The 19,504-nt window shown below is 45.3% G+C and overlaps 1 long non-coding RNA gene across 2 annotated transcripts; it reads left to right on the forward strand.

Annotated features, from left to right (window-relative positions):
* The first annotated feature begins 2,663 nt into the window (after positions 1 to 2,663).
* On the forward strand, positions 2,664 to 19,186 carry LOC122389493. Of its 2 annotated transcripts, XR_006257982.1 has the most exons (7): positions 2,664 to 2,714; positions 2,983 to 3,053; positions 10,510 to 10,634; positions 17,464 to 17,506; positions 18,116 to 18,186; positions 18,426 to 18,550; positions 18,724 to 18,810. It is a non-coding gene; the product is annotated as an uncharacterized LOC122389493 (long non-coding RNA). The 2 variants fall into 2 exon arrangements; XR_006257983.1 differs by lacking the exons at positions 17,464 to 17,506; positions 18,116 to 18,186; positions 18,426 to 18,550; positions 18,724 to 18,810 and adding an exon at positions 19,078 to 19,186.
* Positions 19,187 to 19,504: the final 318 nt, after the last annotated feature.

Raw genomic sequence — 19,504 nt, forward strand, 5'->3', positions numbered from 1 at the left:
CATAGAGCACCTGAAGACTGCTGCGCCGCAGGTCTCAGTAGTTTCTTATGTCGACAACAGATGGCTCTGTCATACAGCACCTGAAGCATGCTGTACCGCACGACTCAGTAGTTTCTTATGTCGACAACAGATGGCTCTGTCATACAGCCCCTGAAGAGTGCTGCGCCGCAGGTCTCAGTAGTTTCTTATGTCGCCAACAGATGGCTCTGGCACACAGCACCTGAAGAGTGCTGCGCCGCAGGTCTCAGTACATACATAGGGTAGCCCACCACCAGCCTCTGAGAGCTCGGACACGATGTCATTGGCACACTGTCGCCCGTGGCTAGTTTCTAGCAAAGGAAGGCTTGACGTTGATAATTGATACACAGACGAAACAAATGGAATAATTTGATCCGTCATTGTCTTGGATACACTTTTTTAGATTCGATATACGAAATTGTCAATTGTGACTCTTCTTTGCTGTGTCCAATAGCCCTCTATCTGTGTGAAATGCACCATGAACTTGTTTTTTAGTTGCAGATTTCACGGTTTCGTTATATGTTATCGAAACTTTTTGTATTTTAGTGTCAGACTAATTTTGTTCATTTTGCCGTAGACAGTGCTACCGCTCTGTCTGTATGATAAGGTGATCATTTGGTCTGTCATGTACAATAATTCAATCGTTTATATTATTTCAGGTCTGCCATCACCACCAGCCATCACCAGCACCAACACCAGCACCAGCACCATCACCATCACCAGCACCACCGGCTCCGGGACCAGGCCCACCACCAGCCTCCGTGAGTGTCTGATTTTTTATTGAAACCTGAAAACGTAAAACTTGTTCTTCTCGCTATGTTACATAGGATATTTTTTTCGGTAATTTCTTCTTCATAATCAGATCAATAGGAAGAATAATATGTAGGTATAATAAAGTAAAACGCTGTAATAATAAAATATAATAATAAAACGCTGACAACGGATTCCGTCAGGATTTTGCTGACGTTTGGACTGGTTGAGAGGTGAATCCACTGTATTTTATTACAGTTACAGCGGTTTACGGTCAATTTGTATTCTTTCGCTTATAGATCATCAACCAGCACCACCACCAGCACCACCGGCCTCAGCACCAAGCCCGTCACCATCGTCCGTAAGTGTCTTATCACATATTGACTTTAAAATTGGAGGTATTTGATTTTGGTCGTAAGTTCGAGGCACATTTTTAGTTTGTTTTTTCATCACCAAATCTATTACGATAGGCTATACATTGTACTGTAACAAATATTCCATCAGGAATGCTAATGATCGTAAAACCTGTTAAGAAAAGAAGTGAAGCTATATTTTCTTACAATGAATAGCAATTAAAACTCAACATGTTCTGATTCTTTTCCAGACCATCAACCATCACCACCACCAGCACCACCGGCCTCAGCACCAAGCCCGCCACCAGCCTCCGTGAGTACAGACGCGATATCGGCGGGCACATTGTCGCCCGCTTTACTCGTCAATAGGAAATACAATATTTGGCAATTGTAATGAATGTTGATAGGATACAAATTTTATCTAAATGATTTTTTTTTCAACTGCCAGACGATCAGTTCGTACTTTTCATTTTGTTATGAATGGTCGGGTTTCTGCGTCAAATAACCACAATTATCATTTTTTTGTTTTTTACGGGATTTTTTATCAAAATAAAAGAAGAAATTGGTACAATATACCTAGGCCTATTTGACATTACGTATGTAATGTCAAACCAATTTCAGTAATAAATGTTGTGTGATTAGCAGTTTTACTTTATCTGTATTATATGCGGCGCTAATTGGTCTCTACGTACCTAATAATTGAAACCTTTGTATTATTTTAGGTCCACCACCATCACCAGCGTCCAGCACCGCCACCAGCACCATCGGCTCCGGGATCAAGTCCTCCACCAGCCTCCGTGAGTGGCTGATCTTTGATTGAAACTGAAAACGAAAAACTTTTTTCCTATGCTGCACATGATATTTTGTCAGTAATTTCTTCTTCACAATCAATGCAATGGAAGAACTGCAGTACTATCCTCACTCAAATATTGATAACTGACTCCGTCATGATTTTTTTGTTTCTGACCATTAGACTGGTTCAGAGGTGAACCCATTGTATTTCTGAACAGTTGCATCTATTTGCGTTCAGTTTGTATTTCTTTCCTTTCAGACCATCCACCAGCAGCACCACCACCAGCACCACCAGCACCACCAGCCTCAGCACCAAGTCCGACACCGGCAGGTAGGTGCAGCTCCAGAAATATTCCCCTTTTCCAAACCTTTGACCTTTGTGTTGTTTCAGTTTGTATGTTTCAACTAACGTTAGAATATCGACTGCGTGTTTGTTTGTTTGTTTGTTTGTTTGTTTGTTTGTTTGTTTGTTTGTTTGTTTGTTTGTTTGTTTGTTTGTTTGTTTGTTTGTTTATTTGATTGCTTGTTTGTTTGTTTGCGTGTTTGTTTTATTAGCAGGCTGAGGTTCGTTACGACGAAACAAACACATCCTCATAAATGTTTGGCTGTTACGTCAAAACTGAGGTCATTTATCTCCCGACTGTTAAGCGTTAAGTTTTCTACAGAATCTCAGCAAAATAAATGAAAATATGCTCAAGTATTGATGAAAATTACCATCTATTTTAGGTCCACCATCACCACCAGCCATCACCAGCACCAGCACCAGCACCACCGGCTCCGGGATCTCCACCACCAGCCTCCGTGAGTGTTTTAGTATTGTATTGACAGTGTACAGGCACGCATGAATTGTGTATGTGTTATCAATACTTTGATAAATGATTTGATAGTAATCTCAAACAGCTTTGTGTATGCTTAGTGTTAGTTTATTTCTACCATCATCTTAGAAATATTGTGAGGAGTCTTGCAAGCGATACCTACCTAGGCCAGTTGTCTTTTAAGAATAAAAAACTGTACGAGTTACGATGTATACCTACAAATGGTGCAAGTGCTAAATATTTATATATTTCAGATCCCCTGCCAGTATTGGCAGCACCGCCACCAGCACCGCCGGCCTCAGGACCAAGCCCACCACCAGCGGGCGTGAGTTCACCAGCGGAATCAGCTTATTGATGTACATGTTACAGGCAATGTGTGGAATCAGGCATTCTATAGAATGCCTAGGCATTCTATAGAATGCCTGACCGACCAGGCATTCTATAGAATCCCTAGGTATTCTATAGAATGCCTGACCCACCAGGGATTCTATAGAATCCCTAGGCATTCTAAAGAATGCCTGATTTTCAGGCAATATATAGAATGCCTAGGAAATACACGAATCTTTCCAACATATAAGTGTATGTTGTATAAGATTATGAGCACAGACCGACATGTAACATTAAGTTATTTTCTGCCAGGCTACCTTGCGTTCAGCTATTTATGTTCATTCAGTCAAATGTTCATTCAGTCAAATTTTCCGGTCAGGTATTCAATCTGACCTTATTAGGTCAAATTGTATCAGGATTTCATTCTGAGAGTACAGAGTATTTATCTTAACGCTAGAAAGACGATGGTGGTAATGTCAATATCGGAAACGCCTTTGGTAAAAAAATTACACAGAAAAAATTGACAAATCGTCCATTTTTGGAGGTGTTTGCCTTCTAAGGAATTGATTTAAGGTCAAACTGGAGAAAACGGCTACGAGCCAAAAATGGACAAAAATTGGGCTGACCTAAAAAATGGCTTAGCTATTTGTTTTAGAAATGGCACCCTTTCGAACATTGCCAAAGAAGAACTAAAGTAAAATTTCATAATTTTGAGTCTTTGACGACCTTTCGAATACCGCATGGCCCAGAAGTCAAGCTGGAAGGGGAGATCGAACAACACCTAATCCGGCTCTTGTTACGGCCGGGCCACCGCCCAGACGTGGAATAATGAACCATTTATTCAGGTTATTCCTTGACATTACGGTGTAGGTTGAGCTGTCCATGTATGTATATTGAGAGTCGTTACACAAAGTGCTTATGACGACATAAAATGTGACCTTTGGTGTATTTTTCACCTTCATTTCTAACATCAGAACAAAGCCATCGTCATTCGCAGTCACTTTCGATTCAAGCCTACGGTCCACCCTCCCAGCCAACACTCTTCTAATGCAGCTTCGTATCTGTAGCAGCATAATCCTCCGAGGGTAACCGTTTAAGCGACTGGTTGGCCTGTGACTCTCCCGCGTGCCTTGCGCCGTGGCTCTCCCGTGCCAACGGAATTGGATCAGCTGCTGCTTGCGGCGCACCATTTGGTGGTCGGCATAGCCCAATACCTCCCTCGCTTCCTCTCAGCTCATTGCCCTGAAATGGTGTGAGGTGACGACCGGCCTAGGCCAACAATGAAAATTAGGTAAACAAATAGCATTACTGCCACTGACCCCTAATTTTCGAAGTGTGTTTCGGACAATCAAAATACTTAGGCATTCTATAGAATGCCTGGGAGCTTAAGCCAGGCATTCTATAAAATGCCCAAGCAGTCAGGGATTCTATACACCATTTTCGATGCATTTTAAGACAAATGAAGTCCAATTTAAAACAGTTGATTTCTGAATTAAAACAATTGACAGGCGCGCTAAAACACGTGACATTCAGCTTAAAACAACTGACACGCGATTTAAAATAAATGAAAAGCAAATTAATATAAATGACATGCAATTCAATCATACAAATATAGGTAGGGTAGACCGGGGCAAGTCGCCCCGCCGAGGTAAAACGCCTCACCGATGTTTCTCGGAAGTGGGAAGGTTCCGGGGAAGCATCCTCTCTTCAATAAAACGTGCACTATATGATCATTATATGAGCAGACTGGAAAGAAATTGTGACGACTCTTTAGGGAGATATAGCCAAAAATGTGTTTTTCGAGTGATTTTTATGTTTTGTTGTCAGATTATGCATCATGGCGTTATTTTATGGTCCACATCAAGTTAACGACTTTTATGTATTTTGAACAACTATTGTCTAACGCTTATGATGCCGGGTTGGTTCGTGTTAAAATATGTCTTGCTGGAGTGCAAGGCGCTGTTCTCTGACCGAACTACGTGATGGGGTAAAACGCCCCAGTAGGTCGTGGGGCAAAAAGCCCCATGGGGCGTTTTACCTCATGTGTTGTTCGGACTACCCACTTCCTAATGTTCGGTAGCTGGCGAACAGTAAGTTTCTATGCATCTATATGTACTTTTCTCAGCAACTGGATGGCAAAGGAAGTATTCTATTAACATTTGCATTGAAATAATTTATTATTTGGCCTTATGAGGCAGGTGGAAAACCTGCTCATACAATAGTGTCATAGGTGAACACCTCATAGGATGGAAGGTGCTAGCTTCAGTGCCGTGCCTCCCATGGTGTAACGGACCTCTCATTCAAGATTTAGTCAACTAGCATGTTTAATCTTTAATCTAGAGTATGGGGCTTCTTGCCCCAGGCCGTGGGGCGTTTTGCCCTGGGGTTGGGGCAAAATGCCTCATTTGCAGTTGCTTCACAAATCACTTCCTACCTGGGAGTCCGATCATATGTGAATGAATTTGAGGGGTGGAATCTAAAGTAAAATGTCCAAAGAATGCATTGAGCACAAATTTGGCCTTCCAGGTGATGTGGGACAAAAGTTATATAGCAAAATAAATTATCTGGGGCGTCTTGCCCCAGGCTACCCTACGTAAAGCTATGCTGAATAATTATGTTCTACTACAAATGGACAAAATGTTGTGTTCGACTACATGATTATTTGTAGGGAGAAAATTGAAAGACGCCTCTTTTGGACGAAAGTCATTTAAACACTTTCAAACACCGAATTACAATTTACAAGTAACGTTGACAGTTGACCCAATGAACATAAAAATACATAGCACCCGTGACCCCTGTTTATGCCCGTGAGGTCATGTCAGGTCACGAAGGGTATCTAGCAGGTTTTAGCAAATAACTTTGGATGGAGGCAAGTTAGAGTCATGAAAACGCCTTAGATTTGTAAGCTCCACCATACGAATCGGCTGATACGCAACATGACCCTTTCCGGTCAGGTCAAGACCTTGGCCTGAGGTCATTGTTCAATTTGACGTTTCAAGGTCAACTTATAGTTCATTCGACGCGTCTTGACGAGAGGAACACGATGCAGGTAAAGTTTAGCTCGTGCAAAGCTCGAGTCAAAAGAAAGTGCAAAAAAACGCCAAAATCGTCCATTTTGGCAGTTTTTGCCACCTGCAGGCTAGAACGTTGACGTTAGATCATATATGGGAAAAATATTCAGAGAGAGCGTTAAGTGGGCTATCAAATGCACCTTTCCTCGGTGCTGTAGCTCTCTTGGTTCCCGAGTTATGTGTCGGCTTCTAAAAATTATTGACATTTGACCTGAGAATCTGCAACATTTGGCCTACAATGACCTCTGGTGACCTGACTGACCTTTGAGCAAAAAGTGACTGAAGTAGTTCCGTCATTTTGTTTTGTCGCTCTCTCGCACACTGCCTTCCGCGTATCGCTACTTGGCCCAGGAGCCGAGTTAGAAGGGGAAGGGTGTTCAAAACACCCCCCTCCCCAGCAGGGCGTGGAAATCCAGGACCCCCAGCGGGACGCGGGTCAAGACGGAGAAGGACAGTGTAGTAGAGGACTCAATGTCATCGTATGGAAGCTCTAACGCCAATCAGTCATTTTGAATTTTTAATCCAATGAAGCATATGTTAAAATTCTACGAACTGTCAATTGCAAACATGTGGTCGAACACTTTATTTATTTTATTTGCACTAAAACGTGATTATTCAACATAGCTTTAAGAACTAAAATTGTATGATTAACCCGCGAGTTGCTGGGGGGGGGGGGCGTTAAACGCCCCCACTTTTTTCGCCGGCCCATAGCATAAAAACGGCGCGCCGCAGGCGCGCCAAATTTTGGATACCTGTAGGGAATTGATTGAAGTTTATTGTGACAAAGTTTCAAAAAATTCGGTCGGAAATTTTTTGAGATATCGAGGTTTTAGTGACGTCATGATTTCTGAGTTTTCGACCAAAAACGGCATATGTTCAAAAAATCATATAAAATCACAGAATAGACATACAGACATGCCGTAAACGCCATTAGACTGCCAATACCATGATCAATCAAATGGCTATCTTCGATTATTGATTATCGTTCCGCATTTTCCAAAATCTTGAACTGAATCTTGGCAATTTCTCGTGACTACTTCACGACCATGATACATGAATTTCTTAAATTGAACTTTTTTAGCCAAACACGTACACATATGATAAAATGAATGTCACCATCGTGTTCTACGCCCCAAATTACCTATAAAACATGTGTCACAGGCTGCGAATATCAGTTTTGATTTTCGGGGATATGTGCCTACCCGGTTGACCTGACCTTGACCCTGACCTATGCTTGACTGACCCCTATATGAAGCTGACACTCTTGTAGGCCTTATAAGATGGATTGTGCTCCGTTTTGACAGAGTTTATGGCGAGAGGCGCCCATTGCGAAGTCCTGAAGTCTATGCTACTGAAAGCCCGATTTCAGGTGTTTGACCTGACCTTGACCCGACCTGTGACCTCAAAATTCAACTTTAAAGTACTCATCTGAAGCGTCTCGTCGCGCTCTTTCGTTTGCCGCCTCGTGCGTTTCGCTGCGCCTATTGGTTCTCGAGTTATCGGCTGGGGGCGTTTAACGCCCCCCCCCCCCCCAGCAAAGGGTGGGTGGCGAAATACCCCAGCAACTGCCGGGTTAAATTGCATGTCATTTATATTAAAGGAAATAGTTCACTTTTTAACATGGGTTTTGAACTGGAATAGCAGTTCCGTAGCTTGGGCTGAGACGAGCATAAATCAGGAGCTTTTACAGCCCAACGATCACCCTAGGCAAAGATATTCTATTTCTCGTCCCGAAAAAGGTGTCTTGCGTTGAGGATGTGTGCCTTGCATAAATTTCCATCCAGTATGAAAAGAGCATGGGTCCCGAAAATTCTTCAGAAACTAAAGAAATTATCTACGAGAACTCTAGAGAAATTCTCGTACTGATCAATTAGGACATTCAGGGGAACATTATCAGATCGAGCAGATCGCCCAAATGCCGGTGGCTGCGATAATTTCTCTGTTTCTGAAGAATTTTCGGGACCCATGCTCTTTTCATACTGGATCGCGTGTGCCTTACAGAAACTGAGAAGTTCTTCCTATATCAAAATATAGAAAAAAAATCTTTTGTTATAAAAAGGTTTTATTTTCTTTGCTGATTATTTTGAACATAAAAAATAATAAATCGTTGCAAAAAAAAATAATTTCGTGAAAGTGAACTATTTCCTTTAACCCTCGCATGTGTAGGGGGGGGGGTCGGATGGACCCCCCCATGGTTTTTCGCGAATAACTCGCGTAAAAAGCGGCCGATCGCGACGAAACTTTCAGTACCCTCGCATTGATCAATTTTACACCTACCCTGAAAATTTCATGACCCTGACCCAAATGACCTTTGACCTGTGACCTCTTTTCCGAGACCATGTTTGGCCGGAATCGCGATTTCGCGTATGTCGGCTCGCACTAGCCGCGTGTTTGCAAGCTTTTCGTGGTTTCAAACGTTCAAACATGTGATTTGATGTTACTCCCGTGTGTGTCAAGGTCACCTGAAGGTCAGGTCAGGTCATTGACCTTTGGTGACCTCGGGTGACCTCGGGTCACTTTTTCGAGTTTTACATGTTTCTAGGCTAGTTTTTTGAGCTGAATTCGAATCTAGCAGCCATTTGAACATTTACGAAGTAGTTTTGGTGACTTCGTAACATGTTACGAAGCTGTCAGAGGCGGTTGACACGTACTACGAATACCCGTCACGACGCCTACTGGTTGACCTGACCTGACCTGACCCGACCTGGTCTAAATGCTTCAAGACATCATCTGTGATCAAAACTAACACGATATTCGTGATCAGCACCCCGAAAAAACCCTTAGCAGCCACACTTTACGACTTTCTAACAGGTCCCGATTTTCCCGACTTTGGGTCATTGACCTGACCTGGAAGGTCAACCAATGACCTAGGACCTTAAAATTGGGTATCATCGGCTTCCTTTCGTCACGGGCAACACGCTCGTTTTTTCCGCGAAGCTCTAGCTCGATCAGGGGCCAAACGGCAAGGGGGGGGGTCCAACCGACCCCCCCCCCCCTACACATTAGAAGCTGGCAAACGCCGCACACATGCGAGGGTTAATTTGCTTGTCATTTATTTTAAATAGCATGTCAGTTGTTTTAAGCTGAATGTCACGTGTTTTAATCCACCTGTCAATTGTTTTATTTCAGGAATCAACTGTTTTAAATCGGACTTCATTTGTCTTAACCCTCGCACGACCAGGTCATTTCTCATAACACGAACGACCAGGGGGGGGGGGTTGTTACGACCCCCCCCCCTGGCGTTTCGAAACGGAAGGTCGTAGAGCTTAGCGGAAAAAACAACGGATTGCTCTCAACGAGATCTCGCGATTGGTGGTATATTTTTTGGTCCTAGGTCAACATTTGACCTACTTATGACCGGTCAAAGGTCAAATTTTCCGAAAACATCAAACTTTTTCAACTTTCCGCGGCGATTGCGGCAAAACGGTGGGAGATATCGACTTGAAACCTTCACTATCGTGTTCCTTGATCAATTCTCTATCGTTTGGTATGTATTTCGTTTCCCTAGCTCAAAAAATGGCGCGTTGGGAGCGCCGGAAGGCGGCAAGGTCACAGTCGGCGGCAGAAATTCGAAAAATCAAAATTTAAATTTTTGAAATCTGATTGTATTTTTGGATTTGGGAGGTCCATTTGCTCCCTATAGAAGCTAATATTGCTGCATATTCCCATTGAGGTGACAAGAATTAGCAAAATAGTGGTTCGGGCGCTTTTCAAAAATAGTACCGGACGCTGTTCCTCTTGTGACGTCATAGCTCCGTGACCTGACCTGACCCGGTCAATTTTCTTGCACCACACGATAGCCAATGCTTGCCCCAACATGCATGGGAAGTTTCATCATGATCCATCAAACAATGTGGGTATCACCGGCAGAAAACCTAGGGATTCGGCGCACACGTTTGGTAACTGTCGGCCGGAGGCTGTACCTCTTATGACGTCATAACTCCGTGACCTGACATGACCCGATCAATTTTTTTTCGCCAAAAGATGCGCAAAGGTTGCCCCAGAGGGTATTGAAAATTTCAGCCCGCTACGACAAGCCGTTTAGCGTGCACTTCGAAAAAACCTCAGGGGGGGGTTGATACAACCCCCGCCCTAGGCGTTCTAGGGTTAAAATGCATCGAAAATGTGTAGAATACCTAGGGATTCTATAGAATGCCTGGTCGGTCAGGCATTCTATAGAATGCCTGATTCCACACATTGCCTGTAACATACACATATTTTTATGTGTCAATATCCTGTGTTCCGTTCCGTGTCCCGTCCCCGTGTACCTTTTTTATTTAGTCCCCTTTACGTGAAAAATAAGTAAATACAACTAGAAACATGCCGGTCATATCATAGATACATCAGCTGGAGTAACCATCTGTCCATTTACTGTACCGGCAGGTTGACGGAGGCGGGTGTGCGGCTCTGGCGCAGCTGAGCCGTCGACCGCCGGAGCCAATCCGGCAGTCCGGCATTTCAGCTGCCGCACACTCGCCCGTCACAGGATCAGAGGCCTCCCGAGACAGGTTAGTCTCGGGGAACGTTTTTTTGGGGAGGGGAATTGATGCTCTGGAATTAATTTGGAGCTGTACTTGATAACAAGCGAGCTGTTGATCATGCCATTTCTCAAAACCATTAAACCATTAAATTTACCGTTACCATACCATTAAATTTAAAGATATCTAATGAAAACATTTATTTTAGCTATCTCATTTCAGGTGCAGCTGAGAAGTGACAGTCGCCACATCGCTCCTCGGGTGGTAAGAGTCAAATGTGAAATTGGAGAACGATTTAAGAGTGTTGTGATAGCACAAGTGGAGTTTTACTCCATTTTGATGCAATAATTTCATTAACCCGCGCCCCGCTGGGGGGGGGGGGCGGGGCAGAATCTGCCCCCCACCCCACCCCTCCTCCCGTTTCTCGCCAATAACTTCTAAACGCGTTACGCCAGCAACGTCAAACTTTCAGTACCTTATCGTACTATAATATGACACGTTCCCGGAAAATTTGAGCGAAATCCGTCGGAAGTGTTTTGAGAAATTGACGTTTTAGTGACGTCATGTTCGCCATTTTCGCCTCAAAAACGGCAAAATTTCAAACGCTGCTAACATCTTCATTTTTAATAACCCGCGCCCCGTAGGGCTACCGGCGGACCCTACCACCCGTAGGGGGGGGGGCCGTTTCGGCCCCCCCCCCTAAGATCTCGGAAAGTTACCGGCCGATTTTCAAAATTCAAACGGCTTTTGATAGCCCTACCCGGGAACTACCTTGTGACCAAATTTCATTGACCTAGGTCAAACCGATGACGTCACAGGTCAGGTCAAAGGTCAGATTTTCACCGTTCACAGGCAATTCAAGAAATGTGCTGTGAAATCAAGTAAATTGGTAATTTATTGAAAACCATCGATGGTATATTGTTCGTCAACAGGGACGTATCCAAGGGGGGGGCGACGGGGGCGGTCGCCCCCCCCCCCCCCCTGGGCCCTGCCGGGCCCCAAAAGCGGGCCCGGCAGGGCCCGCTAGGCAGCAAGAAAGCGGGCCCGAAGGGCCCGCTTTGGGGCCTAGTCAGGAACAATTTGGGGTCGGCTGGGCCAAAAAGCGGAAAGGCATGTTCAGAAGGATTTGTTCGAATTTTTTGGTTCGCGGATGGGCCCCTGGGGCCCTGCCGGGCCACAAACAGGTCCGTAACTGGGCCCTTCGGCCCACTTTTGGGCAGAGCGAGGGCAATTTGGAGCCCGGCAGGGCCCCAAAAGCGGAAAGACCCGTTCAGAAGGATATGCTCGAGCCTTCGAGCTTGAGGAAGGGCCCCTATGGCCCTGCCGGACTCCAAACGGGTCCCTTATCGGGCCCAAAGGTATCGCTTTTGAGCTAATTGGCCCCGGAGAAGTTATGGTTAGCGGATCCGAAAAAATCCTCTTCCGTGCCCAGTCACAGGGCCTGTCTGTGCCCTAGATGTGGAAGGGCCCGCTGAGAAGATCTTGCCCAGGCTTTCGGGTCCAAAAAGGGCCCATAGGGTCTTGCCGGTGCTCATATGGGTCCCTAGCCGGGCCCCACAAGCGGACCGGGCCAAGCCAATGACAACCGGGGGCCCGGGAGGTCTACAAAAGCGGAAGGGCCCGCTCAGAAAGCCTTGAAGCAGGCTTTTGAGCTTAAGTATTGGTCCCTCGGCCTCGACAACGTATCAAGAAAGCGAGCCCAGATATACACTTCCGTGCCCAGTCTCAGAAACAGCTTGTCCTGGCCGGGCCCCAGAAACGGAAGGGCCCGCTGAGAAGGCCCTGCCCAGGCCATGGGGCCCGAGGAACAGGCAACAGCCGATGATGGGACCCTTTCGACTGACCTCATGGGGCTGCTCCTGTTTACAGTTTTCCGAACAAAATGAGCTCCATAGTTGCGCCACGGATGGCGTTTGGGACAGGCGGTGGGGGAGGCGTTTGAACACCCTCTCTCTCTAACTCGGCTCCTGGGCCACGTAGCGACACGTAAGCGTACGTGGCATTCGGAAGAGCGTAAAAAATCATGCCGAAAGTAACTCGGTCATTTTCTAGGTCAGGTCAAAGGTCAGGTCACCATAAGTCAGCAAAGGTCACATTTTGCCTATTTCAACATTGTTTGACAACTCCGGCGCATAACCCGGGTACAAACAGAGCTGCAACGCCACAAAAAGAAAAACGCATTCAATAGTTCTTTTAACGTTCTTTCCGTAAACTGTTCTCAGAATTGACCTGCGATTAACCCGCGCACCGACGGGGGTCCGCGCCAACTTAGAACCGACGGGGGGGGGGCGGATGACCGCCCGCCCCCTGAGATCTCAAGAACGAAGCAAGATAGCGACAAGCGGTAAACGGCATGGGGTACGCACGGACAAGGTCTACAATTTTTAATTAGGTCATTTCCAGATCAGGTCAAAGATGACGTCACAGGGGCAAAAAAAGTCAAAATGGCGGCGCTAGATATGAAGTTTTTCTCGAATAACTTTCGAATTAGCCAAGCTAGGAATAGGAACAAACTAAGGGCACCATCGTGATCCTCTCGTCAATCCGCATCGAATCATACTCCATTATCTACTGTAGCTCTGACACGACGTGACAAAGTTGCAAAAAGTGATTTGAGGTTGGGTCATTCGAAGTAACCTGGTGATCTGACCTTAAAAGTTAGGAGGTTCAAACTTGCACACCATGTGTAAAATTAATGAGAAAATAGTCATGCCAAATTTCGCGGCGCTACGCGCCGCGGTTTTCCCGCATAACCTCAAGGGGGGGGGGCGGATAACAGCCCCCCCCGTCGGTGCTCGGGTTAACGGTTTAGCCTCTTGAGAGAAAAAACTTTTAAAATAGTCGTTTTTATGAAACACTTTTTTTCTTTAACAATTTTCGACTCAGGAAAAGGCACGACATTTCTTTTGTCAGCATCGTGTTACTCTCGTCGAGACGCGTCGAATGAACTACATATAATTTGACCTTATCAGGTCATTTAGAAAATTTGAACTAAATTCAAGGTGACCTGACCTGAAAGGTCATGTTGCACATCCGTCAAACCGTATCGTCGATAAGGCCTGAACACATCTAAGGTGTTTTCAACGCTCTAGCGTGTCTCTAACAAATGCTATTGTCAAAAGCTGTGGAGACGTTTCGTGACCTGAGATGACCCCATAGACATAAGGAGGGGTCACGGGTACAAATTTCCGATCTAGGTTGTCATTTTTTATGTAACCAGGTGATTGAGGGTGCCTAGGATGACGTTTGCCTAAAAGAGGCACCTTTCGATTTTCTCCCATTTATAAAACCTAATGGAGAGGGTGCAAAAATTAAGTTGACCTTATGTCACCACCGGTATGCAAATTTCGAGATAATCATTTTATACATACTGTTACTCTTATCAATCGCTAAAAGTTTCAAGCCGATCGTTCAGTCGGTGTGGCTATGGAGAGCATTCTAACCTTTTCTGAGGTGAGGTCACTTGACGTGGTCTGGTGACCTGACCTTGAGCGACCTGGGTGTAAAATTTTCATATCTGTAGATAAGATTCATCCCTCTTTTTTATATCCACGCAAAACCGCAAGGAGGAGGTGTTCAAACAGCCCCCCCCCCCGGCCGGGCGCGGGTTAACGAACTTTAACGGAAGTGAACTGCAAAAACGAACTTCAACGGAAGCTAACTGCAAACATGTTATCAAGGTCGAGAAACGCAAGACAATGCATTTTCATTTACAATGCCAAATTCTATCGTAAATTTGCTGTTTTTTCGACATTCTCGAATTTTTACACGCCAGGATAGGCAGTCGCTGTGGGGCCCCTTTTGGCTGACCTCCGGGCCCTTCTCGGCTGTCGCCCCCCCCTGAGCGAAATCCTGGATACGTGCCTGTTCGTCAAATACATACTTTGCTATCTGAGGTCACTGATACCAGGTCAGGTCACAGCGAGGTCAGGTCACCGGGGGTCACAATATGAATGTGTCGTGTGATACATGTTTTATGGTCCATTTTACATGACAAATGCGATTATGTGGGTTAGGCAGCCTTTGGGGCCAGCCTAGGTCACGTTTTGGTGAAGGTCAGGTCAAGGTCAGGTCAAATTAGGTCAAATTTCAAAGTTGATATTTTTGCATAAAATGGGTATCCATTCGATGCAGCTCTTCACGGGGAGTCTAATGGTGGTCTTTGTTTTGCTCTACGAGTTCTAGAATTGCCAAAAATTGAGTTTGAAAATTTGACGTCATCATTTTTGAACAGTTTTTTCGCTATAACTTGGCCAAAAAACGAGGTATCGATCTGAAATTGGGTATGTAGATAGAAGACGGTAGGTACTATCACATATATTCCGGTTTTTTCGAAACTCAAAAAACTTTTTGGATTTTTCGGCTAATATATCCAAAAAAATGCTTTTTTGATTTTGGGGATCAAAACTCAAAAATTTCAAAAATCCGAGATAGCAGTTTTGTAGCCCTTTCAATTCTACACCTTTTATGTGTTGATCATTTTTCTGTATCTTCAAAGCTGTAGGCCTGACAGGTCTTCTCGCGAAGGTCTTTTTTCGGTCGAAAATGACAGAACATGACGTCATTCTGACGTCATTTGTGGCCAACCTATCACAGCCTCTGGAAAAATTTTTGGTCACAATGTGTAAAATTGATGCCCGGAGGGGTCCTGAAAGTTTGGTGGCGATATCTCCAGCCGTTTAGGAGATATTGACCGAAAAGGACAGGGGGGGGGGCCGTTTCGGCCCCCCCCCTACGGGGCGCGGGTTTAAAGGAATTAAGACGTAACAAAAAAAGGTTATACGTGGTTCTGTTTTGTCTATCAAATGGCTATCTCGGTTTTTTGAAAATGTTGGATTTTTGCCCATTTTTTTCTTCAAAAAACTTACTTTTTTGGGAAAATAATTATAAATTCCAAAATTTTGAGTGAATAAAAAAAAAAACGGAATATATGTCAGAGAAGTGGTCTATGTGCACCTAAATACCAATTTTTAGAAGAATCGGTTCAAAAATGTGGGAGTTATTTAAAATTTTATGAAGTCACTACAAACAAAACTTTTGAGAAAAAAAAAATTGGAAGTTCTAGACCTCGTACGGAAACAAAAACAGCACCATTCGATTCGCCTTTTTTGCAAAGAAATAAGCTGCCACTAAACACAAGTCAATTGTCTAGGTGCTGGTAATACAACTATCGTCTTTCAGGTTCTCTACCAGCATTGGCAGCACCATCACCAGCACCGCCGGCCTCAGGACCAAGCCCACCACCAGCGGGCGTGAGTACACCAGCGGAATCTGCTTATTGTTTTTTGTTTTACCAATTGACCGGTTATCGTGTCCCGTTCCCGTGTACCTTTTCCCGTGTCCTGTTTCAGTTTTGTGCATTATCAAGTCCACCTTACGTTTATTCTAACCCTCGCCGGACCTATTGGTTTTCTACATACGCGCCGGCCGTGGGGGGGTGGGGGGCGGGTACGACCCGCCCTCGCCGTTTCGCCCCTGGTGGAGCTAGCGTGTCGCGGAAAAAACGAGCGTGTGCGCCGTTACGAGACGCAGAGATTGGTACCCGATTTTAAGGTCCTAGGTCAATCGGTGACCTCTGAGGTCAGGTCAAGTGCCCCAACGTACGGTTCAGTTTTTGGTGAATAACTTCGCAAAAACGGCCGCAGAGCGCCAATTTTGGCAGCATCTTGTTTGCCTCGCTCAGGCGCGTCGATTGATATACTTTTTGTCCGGGTCAGGTCAACTTGGGGTGTTGACCTCAGGTCAAGGTCAGGTCAGCACCCTCAGGTCACGAAGTTGGTCAAAAGAGGTCACGTCGCATATCATTCGAATCGGTATGTCTTCCTGAATCCATTGGTTGCTTTCCCGACTCGCTAGCTCAATTTGATCAAGAGTTATTGACGAAAAACTAATATGACCTTGATGACGTCATAAACGACGTCACGTTAGGTCAACATTGCAAAAGTGACGCATCTAACCTTGCAAGGAGTGCATCAAATCACGATTCTGTGTGCTTGAGATAGTTAGAGATCGTTCGCGGCGCCAGAATAGCAGATTTCATTTTTCCCCATTGACTTATAAATTATAAGTCATTTTCGTCATTTTCATGACCTCACCATTATAAGTTATAATGGTGAGGTCACGAAAATGACCTGACCTCATATGACCTTTAGGAAAAATCCGAGATATACAAGTTGTGAGACTTACCTATAATGGATACTAGATCCTGCAAGTTTCATTTCCCTGTGACATTTCCTCTGGCAGTGAGGGCGTTGCGAAGTTGCGACATATGAAGACCGTGCATAGGTTCACTTATGACGTCATAGGTCAGTGACCTGACCTGACCCAAAAATGCGGTTGGTGTCAAAAGATCCGGCTTGAATCAAAGGTCAGGTATGCCAAGTTTCAGCTCTCTATCGCCAGCGTGCTCGGAGCTATCGCGAAAAAAAAACCCTATGGGGGGGGCGGCACCCGCCCCCCCCCCTCGGCCGGCGAGGGCTAAATAATGTTGACTACATGAATATAAAAACACCATACATAAATCATCTGGAATGACCATCTGTCCATTTACTGCACTGGCAGGTTGACGGAGGCGGGTGTGCGGCTCTGGCGCAGCTGAGCCGTCGACCGCCGGAGCCAATACGGCAGTCCGGCATTTCAGCTGCCGCACACTCGCCCGTCACAGCATGAGAGGCCTCCCCGAGACAGGTTAGTCTGGGGGACTTTTTTTTGAAGGGGGAGAGGATTTGATGCTCCGGAATTTATTTTGTAACTATACCTACTTCATAACAAGCAAGCTATTGATCATACCATTTCTCAATCATATCCACCAAATTATAGATCTCTAATGAAAACATTTATTTTAGCTATCTCATTTCAGGTGCAGCTGAGAAGGTGAAAGACACCACACCGCTCCTCGGGTGGTAAGAGTCAAATATGAAATTGGAGAACGATTGAAGAGTTTTGTGATAGCACAAATCGAGTTTTACTTCATTTTGAGGCAATAATTTCATCGAATTACTTTTAGCATAACGTTTCAGTTTGGCATATGCCTTATTCTTCTGCGTATCGAGTAGTGATATCAATTACGGAAAATCGGAATACCGATACCAAACCAAATACCAACCAAAACCACGGGAAAATACCGAAAACAAACCAACTTGGGAAATGAGGGAAATACCAACTTTTTCCGATTTCTTAGCCTCTTATACATTAGTGAAGGTTTATGATACAAACAAAATACCAAACACATTACGATTGAAATACCAAATACCAAGTTGGTATCGGTTTGGTATCGGTATACCAAAAAGTTGGTATGTGATTTATATCTCTAGTATCGAGTATCCAGTCGTATATAGAATATCGAGGAGAATATCGAGTAGACGTGCTGTAGAAAATTGATTCATAAAATACATTTGTAAGAAGTGACGAATTACAATGCTCTAACGTATGCGATTTTTTGCACCTAAATAAGCTGCCACTGAACACAAATCAATTATCTAGGTTCTGGTAATACATCTACCGTCTTTCAGGTCCCCTGCCAGCATTGGCAGCACCACCACCAGCACCGCCGGCCTCAGGACCAAGCTCACCACCAGCGGGCGTGAGTTCACCAGCGGAATCTGCTTATTGATTTTACCAATTGTCCGGTTATCGTGTCCCGTTTTCGTGTCCAGTTCCCTTGTTTCGCTTCCGTGTCCTGTTTCCCGTGTCCCGTTTCAGTTTTGTTCCTTATCAAGTCCACCTTACGTTCATTCTAAGTAATTGTGACTAGTCATGAAACTAGGAACATCATACATAAATTAGCTTGAATAATATTTTGTCCATTTACTGTACCGGCAGGTTGACGGAGGCGGGTGTGCGGCTCTGGCGCAGCTGAGCCGTCGACCGCCGGAGCCAATCCGGCAGTCCGGCATTTCAGCTGCCGCACACTCGCCCGTCACAGAATCAGAGGCCTCCCGAGACAGGTTAGATTGGTGGGCTATTTTTGCATGATGCATACCTGTTGATGTTCCAACGTTTGTGAATATACTTGATACGAGGCGATTTGTAGTTATATTCACAAATGACATCAGACTCATAATTACTGCATTACCAGCCCCCGGATGACTCGTTTTCCTTCCGCTGGTGGCGTCACCAGCTCCCCGCGCGGCCAGCTGTCGCCATGACGGTGACCAGAGCCCGGGGACAGACGCGCGGCCAGCTGTCTCCATGACGGTGACCAGAGCCCGGGGACAGACGCCCGGTCGGGTGTCCGTCTCTCTGGAGGAGCCAGTGTTCAGCCACGGGGCAGACAGCTGTACGTGGGCCAACAAATGGAAAACTGACATGTGCACATGTTATCGGAGCTGGCTTGGGTGACCTTCCCAGCTCGAGCATACATTATGATTTATCAGAATGTAAACCAATCTATTCAATGACATATTATGGAAAAATATATGATAAAACGCCAGTCGTTGTACGACAGTGCCCTGACCCACCGGTACATTTTCAGCCACCACGATCAGCTGGTGTAGGCCATCCATGACAGATGAGTGCTATACAAGCCTGCCTCCGCCGTGCTTGGAGAGCTGACTCACCCAACGGCCGTTTGTGCCGCCACCAATCGGCTGCGAGTAGCACACACCGAGTGCTACTCGGGGCCGTATATGGCTGCCGTGTCTTCCCTCAGGAAATGGTGGGCTCTGCACCACCTGAGGGGTCTCGGGCGATAATAGAGACGCAGTCCGATGTGGCAGCCTCCACGTGGCGGATTGCGGGTCATGCTAATAGCCACACAGAGCCACACGTAAGTATTGCACTGTAGTATTCACCAGATTTGAGTGTGTTACAGGAACCTGACATGTGACGTCACCTGTACCGCTGTTTCCGCTTCTAATGACGACGTGGTCAGGTGTCGGCTCTGCTGCAGTGTCAAGAGG

Source organism: Amphibalanus amphitrite, unplaced genomic scaffold (genome assembly GCF_019059575.1).
Source record: "Amphibalanus amphitrite isolate SeventyFive unplaced genomic scaffold, NRLGWU_Aamphi_draft 000360F_arrow, whole genome shotgun sequence".
NCBI classification, from domain to species: Eukaryota; Metazoa; Arthropoda; class Thecostraca; order Balanomorpha; family Balanidae; genus Amphibalanus; species Amphibalanus amphitrite.